General features: G+C 39.4%; 1 protein-coding gene across 5 annotated transcripts in view; it reads right to left on the bottom strand.

The window, feature by feature from the left end:
• Positions 1-14,340, bottom strand: part of rasgrp3 (RAS guanyl releasing protein 3 (calcium and DAG-regulated)) — a 64,581-nt gene extending 50,241 nt beyond the window's left edge. For 3 of the 5 annotated variants that reach the window (XM_038737693.1, XM_038737696.1, XM_038737699.1), the window contains exon 1: positions 10,146-10,438. The gene's annotated coding sequence lies outside the window, so the exon portion shown is untranslated. Of the gene's footprint in view, positions 1-10,145; positions 10,439-14,189 lie in introns of those variants that run through there. The other 2 variants (XM_038737694.1, XM_038737697.1) reach the window with 2 other exon arrangements.
• Between the last annotated feature and the right edge of the window lie 1,597 nt (positions 14,341-15,937).

Here is a 15,937-nt window from a genome sequence, read left to right as displayed (position 1 = left end):
GGCCCATTTAATCCATGACAAAAGAGAAAAAGGCAATGTTCAAGCTTTCAAAATGTGCTGTTTAGTATATAATGTAATGTTTTAGTAACTTACATTAGTTACGTTATTTGTTTCAGTAACAGGATCTTTTCAGTAACTTAGTTATAGTTTTATTAAATTACATTATACAAAAAGAAAACATTCCTGTTAACTTCAGCTCAAGTTACAGAACATTCTTTGATGAATACTTCTTTGGAAGGCTTAATGAGCAGTTTAAGCTCTAGTGTACTAGACATTCTCTGGATCCCTGTTTGTATTTTGTGTTCCACTATAACTTTTGCTAGGAAACAAGAAACACCACCATATTCACCCCTGTTATTAGTCATGATGTGAAATATACACAAAACAAAATACTTGATAGTAGGCCATCATCTGTGCATTATGGAGTGGAATACATATTTAGGCAGACTGCATGTCCAGACTGTTCAATTACAGATTTGATTGGGCCAGATTTTAAAACCAGGACACAGAGATGGGACATTTTCTCACGAGTTGGGATCATTAGGATTTTATTGACACACTTATATTGGTACTCCTTATTGGTTCAAGTTCTTTATCGATGCTCTTATCAGTCCTATTTATTACTAAATAACTGAATATATTATTTTTAAAAATAATGTAACATTTTTATTAACAAAATGTTGTTTCTAGAGCAGCAATAGGATTTACAACAGAAAAGTAACTAATAGCTCAGTGGAAACATATCTAACATGTCAGTAAAATAAATCCTATTCCTGACGTCAACATACTGAGTGAAGTTTAGAAAGAACCTGTCTCCCCTCCTCCCTCTGCTGCTGCTGGTAGAGAGGAGAGCTGATCTTTCTCCAGGAGCTGAGTTTATAATGTGCCATATTTTAATGTACTGGCAAACTAAGCTACACAGTTACTAAAGACAGAGAATAAGTTGTTAGCTGAACTAGCGCTGTGCTTGTGTAAAACCGAAACACAGCTGGTGGATGAGAGACTGAGCAGATTAAAACATTGCGTTTTGCGTGTTTATGCTTTTTAAACGGGTGTGGTGGTGAAGTATCACCTTTTTACTCGTGAAGCTTTTGTTGCACCACGCAGCCTACTTAAAAAGCGTAGTTATGTAATGTCCACTCACTCTTTAGCTACTTTCATAGACTCTACATGTAGTTTACTTTTGTTGTCATTAGATTATGTGCTGGGCCGGATGTGGCCCGCGGGCACCAATTCAATAAGGCTGTAGTAGACTTTTCGTTCAGAGGGGGGCGGCATAGGGGGGTCCAAGGTCTGTGTTACAGGGGCACTGGCCCCAGTTGGCTCCCCCTCCAAAACCGCCACAGGCAGACTCCCTTAAACAATACATTGTTTTCACAGAGTTTGGTCTTTATGATGCATGGCGTTCTCTCCACCTTACTCTATATATAAATATACACTATATTGCCACAAGTTTTGGGTCGCCTGCCTTTACACGCACACGAAGATTAATGACATCCCATTCTTAACACATAGGGTTTAATAAGAGTTGGCCCGCCCTTTACCGCTATAACAGCTTCAGCTCTACTGGGAAGGCTGTCCACAAGGTTTAGGAGTTTGTTCATGGGAATTTTTGACCATTCTTCTAGAAGCGCATTTGTAAGGTCAGGCTGGACAAGAAGGCCTGGCTCGCAGTCTCTGCTCATCCCAAAGGTGTTCTGTTGGGTTGGGGTCAGGGCTCTATGCAGGCCAGTCAAGTTCTCCACACCAAACTTGCTCATTCATGTCTTTTGCTTCTGCCTTGACAGAGTTTCTTTGCACCAATTGTTCTTTGAGTTCTTGATCCAGCCATGGAGCAATAACAGTTCTTACAGTTTGCTTTCTTACAGGGGCATGTTTGTCAATAATCTGATGATTCAAATAAAAATTCCATGTGTGGTCTACAGAGACCTACTGCCAAAGCCCTAAATGAGTTTATTGTCAGTGTTATGTAAGTATTAATAAGTATGAAAAATGTATTTATTTTGCAAGTCACAAGGTGCTTTACAATGATAAAAAAACAGCAACAATAAAACAGTTGAGCAATCAGAAAATCATACATAAGGATCAAACATTATTAAACCATAGAAGGCATCAATCATCAATAAAATCAATGTATGTATGTAAAATCAAGACATTTTTGTGTTTTAAAGAGAACATAAACATTCACATTTAAAAGTTTATGGGGTGACAAAGGCCTACTTAAATAAAAGAGTCTTCAGCTGATTTTTAAATGCTACAACTGAGACTCTAGAGCGTAGGTCTGACAGAAGAGCATTCCACAGTGTTGGTGCCACTTGGAATACACCATCACCTCTAGTTTTGAGACGTGCACGCAGTACAGCTAGTAGGCCTTGATCTGAGTTTGAACTGAATCCTGAATTTTTAGGGAGCCATGGTAATGAGAACAGAATGGGTGTTATATGAGTTCTTCGGCTGGATCTGGTCAACAGCCTTGCAGCAACATTTTGGACCATTTGTAAATGAGGAGATGCAATACTCTAAAGAAGAAGAAATGAAAGCATGAATTATCATCTCAAGTTCTGGTTGTGAGCAGGTTTGAGCTTGGCAATATTTCTTAAATGAAAGAAATATGACCTGGTCAAGATTTAACATTTTGATTAAAGTGCATTGATTTGTCAAACATAACATCCAGATTCCTGAAATCGGGTGCAACAGAAAGGACCTCTGTCTTATCTGTGTTCAGTTGTAAGTAGTTTTTAGCCATCCAGCTTTTAATGGCAGTGAGGCAGTTGCACAGTGTGGTCAGTTTGTCATACTCATCTGATCCAAAAGAGACATACAGCTGGATATTATCAGGGTAACAGTGATAGGAAATGACCTTGAAATTGCTTATGATGTTGCAGCACTTTGCAGTCTGTGCAGCTGGTGTGTTTATTGTCCTTGATGATCATTGACACCAAGTGAAACAGGAGCTGTTTTGGTAGTGCTACATGTCTTTGTTTTAGGCCAAATAAATGAGAAAGTTAATGCTATGTGCTTTATGCTATATGGTGACATATCTACTGTATCTAATATGGCTTGTGGTATGTTAATAATATGAATTACCTGGAGGTTTAAAGAGCAACTGAACCCCCTCCGAAAATCTTATTTTAGCCTGGTGTTAATTAGGTGCGAAGTAATCAGATACACCCCATGGATGAAAGTAACGGAAAGGAGTCCTATCCAGCAGAGCTGGTTCAGTCTTTGTGTGTAACTATGATGATGTAACTATGGTGATTGTTCCCTCTGGCTGGATGAATTTTACACGTGATAAATACAATATTGCAGCTGGGGGCTCTCTGCAGCACCACACAACTTTCTAAATTCTTCCCTCTCACAGAGAAAAGAAGTCAGGTCGAAACCAAATTTGCTTTATCGGCATGAATGTTAATACAACAGTGCCAAAGCTAAAGGAAAATACAAAAAAAACCCAATTCAATTCATATAGTTCATCAAATAAATAAAATAAAATAATTTTATTTATATATATTGGATATAGAATAGTATTATATATTATATTATAATATTTTAATTTCTCTACAACTTCTTTCATTAGAGCCGTGCCTCCTTCTCACAACAATAACAGCAGCCATCTCTGCACCTTCCTTTCAATATAATATAATATAAATACATAGATTGCATTTAGGCTTGTTGGATCACATTGCGTGTAGTAAATAAAGGTATTTGCATGTTACCCTCCCATTACTTTGCACAATAACATTGAAACGCCCCAAACTGCTATGTGCTTGTAAACTGTCTTGCACTTTTGGAAGACGTCATTCTGTGTGCACACCATTAGTAGATCAGCTTACATGTTAATTTACTGGTGAAAGTTTGCACACATTTTTATTCATGCAAACCTTTGGTAAATCTGGCCTTTAGTCAGAGCATTTTCTGTGTCTGTTTGTACTGGGGCAAGTCGTCAAAGTCATTGAGACAACTTGCTCCAAACTAACAAGGTTAGCTCAACATAGCACATGTTATTGTCTCCTGTACCTGTGCAAAAGTATTATTTCATACATAGCAAAGTTGTATTGCATAAAAAGTAAATTATTTACTTTTAAAGTTGAAAAATAAAAAAATTTGCTCACCTCAGATTAGAGATGAAGATACTTCATCGTCACATACACATCGCAAAATTCATCTCCTGCATTTAACCCATCCCACAAAGAAGCAGTGGGCAGCAGCTATGCAGCGCCCTGGGACCAACTGAGATGTCCATCAGTGTCTGGTCAAACGGCACTGACTGGAGAACCTAACATGTTTTTGATGGTGGGGGAAACCAGAAAACACTGGAGGAATCCACAGCAGATGCAGAAATTCCAGACAGAAAGAGCAGGATGACCGGGGCTTGAACCCCGGCCACAGTGCTATCCACTAGACCATCCCTCAAGATGCCATGACCACATGGGAACAGGAAGTTGACCACAGAACAAGAAGTCACACAAAGGCGCTATTTGATTTTCTAAAGCATCTAATTGTTGCAGTTATGAACAGTGTGACAACTTACCCCACTCTCCCCTACTTTACTTCGACGCAGAAGTATAAATTACACTTTAATCTTTTATTTTATAAGAATGGATTAAAATGTGAATGACTGAATGAATGACTACATAATAGACATAAAACTGTTAGTCCAGAATCCATTGGTCAACTGACAGAATTTTTTTTTATAATAATCGATTCTTAATTGAAATCATGTCTCAAGTGAAAATTGCTAAACAGGAGCCACCACTGGGGGAGCGTGCGACACCAGACAATGTTTGAAAGAATAAAGCATACAATGTACATAATATATAATATCTACTAGCACTTCATGTTTGTAAAACCATATAAAGAAACTTGTGTAGACATTTATGAACTACGTATTAAAGGCCTTTGGTTTGCAAGTAAGAGACCTAACATTATTTTTGTTAAAATCACTAGTTAAAACAAGCTGTAAGGACAACATTAGGGCAGCTAACAAGACAAACATGTTTGCATATTTGCTGTTCAGCAGACATGGAGTAGTATTAATGAGCAGTGTTTCACCTAATGAGTTTAAATCCAATATTTACTCTCCTTTTAGCTCTGAATCGGTCTTCATCAGCACCCGAGGGAAATATCTGGCTCTTAAGCTGCTAAACGCTCCATTCTGTCAGGCTCCAACTCTGCCTGTCTGCTGTTTGGTGCTGAGCAGGTAGTGTACAGTGAGTTTATTTTTCCTCTGTTAAGCTGCATGCCATAAAACCAAAATATATATTTCTAGAAAAATATGAATTACTGCAGTCTCATTAGCAAAGCGTTAAACCAAACTGAGTATATCATTTCATCTAAGATTTGAATGATTCTGACATACAAATGTGCACATTAATAATTGTGATGATAATGATTAATGATGTACTGTACCACTTTGATGCCCTTTTCAGAGCCACTTGACATTCTGAGCACTTCCCAACTGGAGCACACTTTATTTATTGAGCATAAGCACCAACTCTTAAGTTTCTTTTAAGAGTCTCACAAAGGTAAAGATGTATACAAGACACCAATTAGCACCCAGTTAACAAAGAAATGCCTGTATGTTCAAGTTTCCTTTAGGACTCCATTACCAAAGGATTTTGATCTATTCTGCACTCACTTGTCCCTCTCAAAGAGTGCTGAGCAACAGGCTCATATACTGATGTACAATTACTGCCTCTTCATCTGAGGACACCTATTTTTACAGAACACTCCACATAATGTTCACATTTACAATGTGTCAATTGAAAAAAACAACCTCAGCACTGAAGGACAGGATGAGTGGACTGCCTCACATTATTTCCAAAGCAATCAAGAGATTAAAAAGTTTTCAATCCAGCCCACACTGCAGGCAACAATACATGTCCTCAACAACAAAATAGGTAATTTGCTACTGCCTTCCAAAACAACCTATATGACTGATCTGACAGCCCTATTGGCAGAACATGGAGTGCCTTTAAAAATAAATGAAACTGTTTTCTTTACGTTACATCTCACTGGTTAAGGGCTGGTTATGCAGTATTTTTATCTTAAAATAACAGCTTCAAAATCATTTTGGTACACTGACTTGAAACAGGGAGAATGGCGTCTCTGTTATTACCACTCCAGGGCCGCAGCACCCGCTACTGCGTTATGTAACACTGGAATTTCCAGACAGGAAATCAATCATTGTTGCAGAGTAATGCTTTACAGCACCGTGTCACACAGCAACACAACTCTAAAACACGAAGCTATTGGAAGATGCAAAAAGTATAGAATTTACAATGTAAGTTCTTAAGAAGAAGCTAGCTGAGTATTTTCAGTTTGGATATCATGGCAGAGGTTGCGAAGAGGCTGAAGAAGACGTCAGAGGAAGAAAGAAGTGACCAAGCAAGAGACTGGATTGCTATGTCTTGTGTTGTTGCACTTGCTTGATGTTTATTGAGGATGTATCCTGACACAATTGAAAATGAATACAGAAATTTAAAAATGCTCAATAAATAAATAAACATCCTATTAAAAGAGCTACATTTAGTTATTCAATGAAATCCCTTATTAATAAAAATTTTTTTACTTCCTTTTTGTCATTGGGCTCTAACCTCACTTAGAAATGAAGCACACGCCTGTTGCCTTTCTTTAGCTTTTTTAATGCTGACATGACCACATAAGGTCTGGTGCCGCTGACCTGCAGAGCAGTCACGCATGTTAAATTAATATGCAAATGAACCACAAACAGACAGATCCAACACTGAAATGGCACTTTATTATTGAGTCAACAAGACTTTACAAACAATGTGTAATTTACTTTCATTACAGTGGTTGACTACAGTCTTCTGACCGGCTACCCCCTGAATGCTCGTGCATCCTTGCAGCCAGGCTATGGCTATGGGCGCACCATCAAAAACTCCAGAGAAACAGCCTAGGCTAGCTACACTAGTCATAGCACATACAAATGTAGAAGGCTTGACACAAAAAATAAGCCTAGGCTACACTTCTAACAGTCCCGGCTATTCTCATCTGTGACACCACGATGGTGGAACGAGCTACCACATGTCATCAGAGCAGGGGCGTCCCTCTCTAACTTCAAGAAGCTCTTGAAAAATCATCTCTTTCAAGAACAATTCCTCTTATAACACCTCTAACTCCTAACCTCTAACATGCACTTCCTGTGCTCTGCTTCTTCTATCTCCTTACAGTTATCTTGTATTGATGGCACTTTCACGGTCGTGTTTGCAAGATTATAAAACAGCTTGCCATATTATCGCTGCCACTGGTCAAGTTGACAATTAATGGCAGGCCAAAATGGCCCTCGGGCCCCCGGGAAATCTTCCGACTCTCGAGACAGCCAGGGCGCTAGTGGCTGGTAGTACTGGCAGTCTTCAAATACAGTTGCAAAACGCTTCAGTTCACTGATCACCTCACTGAAGGAAGCCATCTGCAACTGTAAGTGGCAAGGCTTATTGACCTATGCCGTCTGACTGGTCAACCAATAGGTGAGAAGTTGACCCATTGAGACACCGCCCTCCCTCATTTGCTTAATGAGGCAGAAATGCATAAAGAACCATTGGGGAAATTATTGGGTAGAAAATTCAAAGAAAGAATAAAAAATAATAAAAAATATTCAAACAAACGCTTAAATAAATACTTTTTTAAAGAACTAATTAATAAATAAAGTTGAAGATTATTAAGGTGAATATATAAAAAGCAACTTAAAATAGACATATTAATTAATTTCTCATTGTATAATTTAATGAATGCCTACATTTATGTGTTAATGTTTTGTATTTAATAGGATGTTTATTTATCTATTGAACATTTTTTAATTTCTGTATTCATTTTCGATTGTGTCAGGATTCATTCTCCATAGATGTTTGGCTGTGTTAGCAAAGTTGTCAAAATCAGCCAGAGGATTCACAGACAGAGGTTTAAATCTCAAGTTGATCTTACTGCTAACTTACTAGATCGAACATCTGTAACGTTACTGCAGTAGCATCTATCAACATAACGTTAGCTAATGGCAGAGGCAAAGAGACCTAAAAGGACGATGACGGAGGAAGCTAAGAAGGCTGCTGTATTTCTTGCAGCAAGAAGTCATGGGTTCAAACCCCGGTTTCCCCAGCCTTTCTTTGTGGAGTTTGCATGTTCTCCCCGTGTCTGCGTGGCTTCTCTCCGGGTGCTCCGGCTTCCTCCCACCATCCAAAGACATGCAGGCTAGGTTAATTGGTGACCCTAAATTGTCCTTAGGTGTGAGTGTGAGAGTTTGTTTGTGTGGCCCTGTGATGGACTGGCGACCTGTCCAGGGTGTACCCCGCCTTTCGCCGGATGTCAGCTGGGATTTTCTCCAGCCCCCCATGACCCTGCACGCAGGATAAGCGGTTGACAATGGATGGATGGAATTGTCAATGGACAGATCAGTGTAGCTACACGTTGTTGCTGATCAGTTGATCCAGTGAGATCAACGCCACAGGTTCAAGCCATGCAGAAAGGCTGATTAAAATGTATAGTGTGATGTATGACAGCTTAGGGAACTCAAACGGTTTAGCTATGGTTAGGAAAAAGGTCTTGGCCAGAGTTAAACAACGCTATAGCCAGATAATAGTATCAATACTGGACAATTCTGCAAAACACCAGATTACTTTCAGTGGCACTTTTTATCCCCAAATGCCAACATTTTAAAATTTTGGTTAGTTACGGGTCTTTGACAGGACATAAACTTCTCTTTCTCCTTCGTGAAAGTCAGATACGCTACTTGTCCATCTACCACCCCAACCTCCACACACTCTCTTTGTGCCATGCTTCATAAAGGACATGCTACTTCTTTCACTGGCTCCTTAGAATTTTGCGGCTTTATAATAATATATGCAACACTTCTGATATGACAACATGATATGATATCAAACACAGCAATTCATTATTTACATAAACACAAGAAGTCCATGTCAAGAAAATGTTTACAGGTCACTCAGTATTAGATAAAAACTTTAAATTAAAGAGCATTTCATAGGTAGAGATGCATAGTATTACATGCTTCCTCAACGCTCTACTGCCGTACCAGTTAAGTGATCAGACCACTTAATACCTTGTCACTATCTGACCCCAGTAACATTATGGAAGCTGACAGTATACTGCATCTTCCCAGGTTGTCAAATACCAACGGTAAGTCATGCTCTGAGTGTCTCAAAGAGATGCAGAAGATAGCATTTATGGTAGGTGTCCACAGGATCTGTCGTTGCAACGCTTCCCCTTCACTAACTATGTAAGCAAATATGCAATGCATTCTGGTAGCACCACGTTTTGAGAAACAAGGCTGCTAATTGGTTGAGGTGATCTCCACCTTTATATATTGTATGTAGAAATCACTCCCCCGCACCATGCCCTATCCTCCAACCTACATACGATAAATAATAAATGCTAATAAAAACTAACTATATAACTTGCCACCTAGCCAAATTAAGCACACAGAAACTGAACATTTGTTTAGTCCTTATTTTGTGATGATTACTTAGGAAATTAAAATTAGCAACAGATGAAACCCAGATTTGTCAAACTGCTGAAAGCTAAAGGCAGCTGTCCAGAATGAAATATTCCTGCAACAATATGTTTAAAAGATAAAAGCACATTCCTGTCCTCAAACTCCCATGCATGTAGAGCCAACAAAACACAAAATCTTGTCATGCTTGCATCAAGTTTATGCAAATATATCAGTGCACAGCAACCATATCACAGTCACCTGTGCAAACCCAAAACAAATGCTGTGAAGGCACAACAGTTTGTGTTTACTTATAAATACCAGACACAAAAAGGTAAAACAAGATAATAAGTATTGCATTTTGAATACCTGTGCCAATATATTTTTATCATGTGGTTTATACTCCCACAAGACTATCAAACACACACAGCTATAACAACCTGACAAAGACTACTATCCACTAAAGATCTGACAGATAGGAGTGCACAAAGATAAGCAAGTCTTAAATGATCACAATACTGGACGGCACATTAAAATTCACATTGCAGCTGATTGATATTTTAGGTTCTAGTTTTACAAAGCAATTGACAGTAGGTAGTCACTCTGGATGACAACAGTGTTTTTTAGTGTTATTGCAGGTTTCCATTAAAATATTTAGGCAACCACAAATATACCTTACCTCATCTGAGACTTTCAATCAGCCAAGATCTACCAGCAGACCAAATAGATCCACTTTTTAAACATGTTCATGTACAGATCCACCTTTAGTTCATTCAAATCCACATCAAAACCCAAATCCAGCTGGATCCACAAGGACCCTACTAAACCCAGCATAGCTCTCCAGTTGTCAGTGCTGGATCAACTTTTCTGAATTCTTTCTTCAGAAAGCCCTCTATCATTCTAAAGCCCCTTGTCTGTCTCAGCCACGTACAGCACTGCAGCGTATTCAGCCAGCACTGATCCCAGTGTCGGAGTTGTTTGTCTAAATGGCCACTAGACTTCCTTCAATTCTTTCCCAACTTAGTTTTCCTGTGTGTGTTGGTTGGTTTCCCTGCATGGAGCTAAATATAGGGACCACACAAGGTAAAGTGGAAAAAAGAGCAGAACAGGAAATGTATCACAATATGCTTGTGCGCATGTTAGTGTTTGTTTCTGTGTGTCTTCCTGTCTTAAATCCAGCCAACATTCATGATAACTTTGCCCACTAAATGTCCGGTGAGATATGTGTGTGCAAATTGGCACAGTTTAGGTTCATATTGTTAGCATTTCTGAGTGATATTCTACCTAGCTACTTCACAAGTAATATGGAGCAAGTGTGTGTGTGTGTGTGTGTGTGTGTGTGCCAACATTGTTGCTCAGTACTTGTGTGAGAGGGCCAACCCATCCCATATTCTACTCTAATGACGTACATATTGTTTTGTCTCTCTGGGCTTCTAAAAATGTCTGCACATCCTGCTGCCTGGCTGGACAAAAAGAACTGAACTCCAGCTTTTATTGTGTCACACACATTTTGAACAAGGCGCTGTATGACAGCTACCATGGGGACAATGGCATTTAGTGAGTCTTTTAGTATAACGTCAAATGGAGGGATTCCCTGATAGAGGAATTGGGCATTTGTACTTGGACACAGGAAACAAAATAGGTGGGTGGGCTGAGGGATTAATATGTTTGCAGGTCTAATTCAACATCCTGACATATTAAGTGGAAATGGAGTAATGAAGTCACTCTTAAAGGATATGTTCACACTTTTTCGAGTGGGTCTATACTCACATGCCCATATGTAGCCTATAGTACATTGAAATAGTTATTGTACATACTGGCCATGAAGAGATCACATGCTAAAGTGATTCTTAGAAAAATCCAGTCATCTACTGTGCAGAAAAGCTTTTCTAAGTTCAGTTAATATGAGCCTTCAGCAGTGTGAGGTATCCAAATCATGTGGATATCTTATATGGATAGTTAGTCTTTTTAGTGAAAAAAACATTATGGAAATTTGTTGGCATAATATTGCCATCATACAATAAACAGCCAGCAGACACAGACAGCCCTGACAGCCCTGAACCTGCCACAATCATTTACAGTAACTCAGTAATCTTGGAGTTATCTTCACTTCAGCTGGTTCACTTCTCCAGTGTGGCCTTCGCTCCGTGTGTGTGCCTGTGTTTGTGTGTGAGCTCACAGAGAACAGGACTTCTGTGATTTCAGCACATATTTGTTGTTCACGTTAGCATAATAACAGAAAAATAAGGTGCATCTCTACAGAGTTTATGCCGTCCTTTGGGATTTTAATGCATCAGAGACACACGTCACATACCTATCAGCATCACTGCAGCTTCAAGTATACCTGTAGCCAGTAGCAATGACAACGCTGACACAGAAACATTGCTTTGGGGACTGACCCCAGACCCTGCAATGTCAGTGTAAAACAGCTATAGGTGATTTCCCCCTATAAAAACATTGAATAGATTTTCTGAGTAGGAACATTGTTCCCTACCAACTTTCACTCCCCGAACAGTGTTCCCATGAGTCAACCATCCCTTAGTCATGCTGCTATAGGTCTAGATGGCTGGGAGACTTCCCATAATGCACTCTCCTCCTCTCCCTCTCTATGCATTCTCATCCCATTGAAGAGATAGTAAGCGATTGTAATCCAATACCAATCCAAATCCAATGCACTTTTTGCTACATTTACAGAATATTTCCTCACGGTTCACTAGCTCTCAGTTTTGTGTGTGCTCTGAAAAAAGTCTGGTTTTCCTACACAGCCCTGGCTCTGTAAATCAAACACAAAGAAAGTGGTGTGAACCTTCTCCACAACATTATTCCATCCAATCAGCAGCAGGTTGCAGTAGCATGCTCTTGCACGGGAGGAGCGGGAGAGAGAAGGTTGTTTGATTTGTTCAATTTCAAATAACTGACAAGTCTTTTACTCTGTTGTGCTCTGGATGCTGTGTCTCTGTGCTTGTCGTTTGTTTGATGATGTTTGTTTACTATTTGTTACTGATGAAGTTGGTTATCCTACCGATACTAAACTAGACTCCATGGTTTAGACTTTGGCTAATGAAAGTATTGTGCTTCAATACATATTTAAATATTGACAGGCTAGTTGTCACATTTTCTACAGTACTGCACAAAACACCTTACTGAGACTAATGTGCCCTCAGCCAGCAGACTGCAGAGATACTGTTGCACTGGTCGCCTTGGTAATGTGTGTCCTTGAAATTGGGGGGGGGCGAACTTCTCTAGGAGCACTCAAGGGTGCCATATTTGTTTGGCAGTTGTTCAAAAAACAATCTTTCTGCAGAATCTCTTACTATCCCATAAATGCATGTTACTAACTCGACTTCTTTCCTCTCCTGTAGTTTTGTGCTTCATCTTCCCTCTCCTCTCCCCAAACATTGTTATATTTTTTTATACTTGTATGTTCGAAATCCATTCAATTAAAAAGAATCATTCCTTCTGTCGCTTCTGTTGTTCCTGCTCAACACCAGCTGCCACAATTATTATTATTGCTACTATTATTATTGTCATTAGTATTATTATCATTATTAGTACTAATATTCATTTTCTGTCTGTACCACTACCACCTTTACTGTTTTTGTATTTCTGCGTGGATATTGTGTTGGGCTTTTCTTTGTTAACTGTATATCATTCATTTCCCACCTGTTTGCTTTCATGTATTTCTGTTGAATAAAGGATCTTTCATGGCAGAGAATAGAGGCATAATCAGTCAACAGAGGAACGTCTCTTTCAGCCTTACTTGCTATATTTTATGCTTAAAACAAATGTCTATTTATTGTAAGGAGGATCTGCATGTTGCTCAAGAAATGAGCTGTTTGTCTTGGTGATAACTCTCACTCCCTCTGTGCTGTTTGATGGAATGTCATAGAGATAAAGTACCATAGGAGAGGACAGAGTAAGTTGGGCTGGTAGTTAGCTGTTAGGGAAGGGGAGCCAGAGGGCCAAGGCTAAGTCTCTGTTAAAAGTAATGGTTAATAGAAATATGGTTATTTATGTCAGAGGGAGGGTATTTTCCCGCAGTCACACAGGGAGGCTCAAGGAAAAATATTTGTTGCTCCGGGGAGGGTCAAGATTTAAAAAATCCCCAGCCGCCCCGATTTAGCTGCTCAACTTTCATCTCCAGCCAATCATTAACATCAGTTCTGTTGTTTCATGCTGGACAGGTGTCATTACGATCTCAGTCATGTGAGGCCAAGACTGAGTGACTGTCATTGACATTGTCACATGAGACCAAGTGTTCAAGTGTTTGTTCAATCTCCTGGAAGGGCAGCATTGGTAACTTGTAAAGTAAAACACTTCGAGTGGTCAGAAGACAAGAAGTAAGTGTAGTCCATTCAGCAGTTTACTGCCAGGTTGCTTCTTTTGCTGCAGTGGTAACCAACAGTGATGCTGTGTTTGTTTTTTATATGCTTGCCACTATCAAACACAGAGTACCAGAAAAGCCAAGAAGTTAGACAAGTATAGTACTGATTGCTGGTAAGTGCCGTGTAGACACACACCAAACATGTACAAACATTTTCAAAAACCCCACAGGATCACCTGCTTTCTTGCAAAGATTGGGACAAAATATTTGAAGGTGAAGTGATAAATCATGACTCGAAGATTACCTCCAACTATAACTAATTGAAATTGATAGTTTTGCACTTTAAAGCCAATATAAAGTTCTCCCCAGACACACACCATTGTTAAATGATGCACTTACCTTACTGTGATCCAGACAAACATTACTGCCAGGTGACCTCTGCCACACAAGTCATAATCCCGTATTATCAATGCTCATCAGGATTGCCAATGATACACAAACACTTACTTTAAACACTGCAGTTTAACTCTGTCTCTCCAATAACTGCCACACACACCCTCCCTCGCTTTTTCACTCACACAATGTCTATAAATAGATTCTGAGTTTACTGGAAACAAAGGTTGGTGTGCAGGACAGGACGGCTCTGCAAATATCAGCGTAGCCTTGACAGAAGGGAGGAGCCAACATGGCCCAGAGACAGAGCACTATACAGACATTCATGGTGCCCAGAGGATGTATCCCACTGACTTCGGTAATCTCCTGACCTTTCCTAGAAGCACCACTAGGTTTATATTTTTGTCATCTCAACAACTATTGGATAAACTGACATGAAATCTGTCACACACATTCACACAGGACGTACGGAGGACAGGAGCCTGTCTATGTTCCCAGGGTCCTTTGTTCCCAGGGTCCTAGGTTCTCTAATCCCCAAACCCCATATCTGGGGAAAAAAATGTGACTTTGTCCATTACTTTGGATTATGACCAAATATCTACAAATTAATAACATTCCCATCAGCCTCAGCTGCACATTGTGCTTAGTGATATTAGCAAACTAAGATGGTGAACATGGTAAACTTTAAACATCAGCACATTAACATTGTGATTATGAGTGTGTTGGCATGCTGACATTAGCACCACTGCACCATTGTAGAACAGCCTCACATAGCTGCAATAGACAATGTAGGCTAACTCTTGTTTAAACATTGTTTTAGTCTTTATTCTCATGAGGAGCATTGTGTTGGTAGATTTCTGCGAGCAACAGGCTCTCTTTTGCTTACTATCTGTTGCAGCAGTATGCAAATCAATACAATTTGGAGCAGTGAAATGAAGTGACACGCTGTTGTCACAATCAGAATACTTCCAGTGTGTTTCATCAGCCTTTCCATTTGGCCAAAAGGCTTGTGTGAGAGATAAGGCTAACAATCAGATATAGGCACCCGGAAGACTGTTATCCTAAAGATGCCTTCTCACCTTTGAAGTAGAAGTGCAGCAGATTTCAAACTGAGAGGTCAAGAATCATGCATAATGATTACAGCGTTTGTTTATTTATTTGTAGTTACTCAGGGCTTTGTCATTAATAAACTAGCATACTATTAATAGCCATGTTCACAGTGAGAGGAGTGATGATAAGGCTGGCATGTGATCTTGCGAGCAGTGCATGTGTCAGCAAACACAAAGAAACACCAGCACGCTCAACCAAAAACCTACCATGAACTCCAGTTCAGCTCCTTTCTTGTTTTCTCTAGACCTTTTTCTTTTTTCCTCCTCTAGTTCTCTTAAATGTTCATTAAGCAAGTTGAATACATTTTGTGAGAGTAAACATGTTTTCACACTGAATGGAATCGGGCTACTTTCAGCTGAAATATACTTTGTGTTCCATCTGAACACACCCTTCTGAAAGCTTAAATGTAACAGGTAAACATGTATTCAGTGTGTCTAATGTTTATGATGAAAGCCATCTTTGACCAATATTTACATAATATCCTTTATTAACATTTTAAAATTACTGATCAGGTAGTCATTCTTTTAACAATTTACTCTACTACTCTATGACTGAAAAAGACTAGAAAGACAACCAAATCTGTGTTTAAAAAACAACTTCAAAAACAAGTAGTGGTCTTCTTCCTCCTCGGGTCCACAGACGGG

This window comes from Micropterus salmoides, unplaced genomic scaffold (genome assembly GCF_014851395.1).
Source record: "Micropterus salmoides isolate LMB-PRFRI ecotype aquatic unplaced genomic scaffold, ASM1485139v1 Ms_hic_scaffold_22, whole genome shotgun sequence".
Classification (NCBI taxonomy): domain Eukaryota; kingdom Metazoa; phylum Chordata; class Actinopteri; order Centrarchiformes; family Centrarchidae; genus Micropterus; species Micropterus salmoides.
This window is presented reverse-complemented; position numbering and strand designations above follow the sequence as displayed.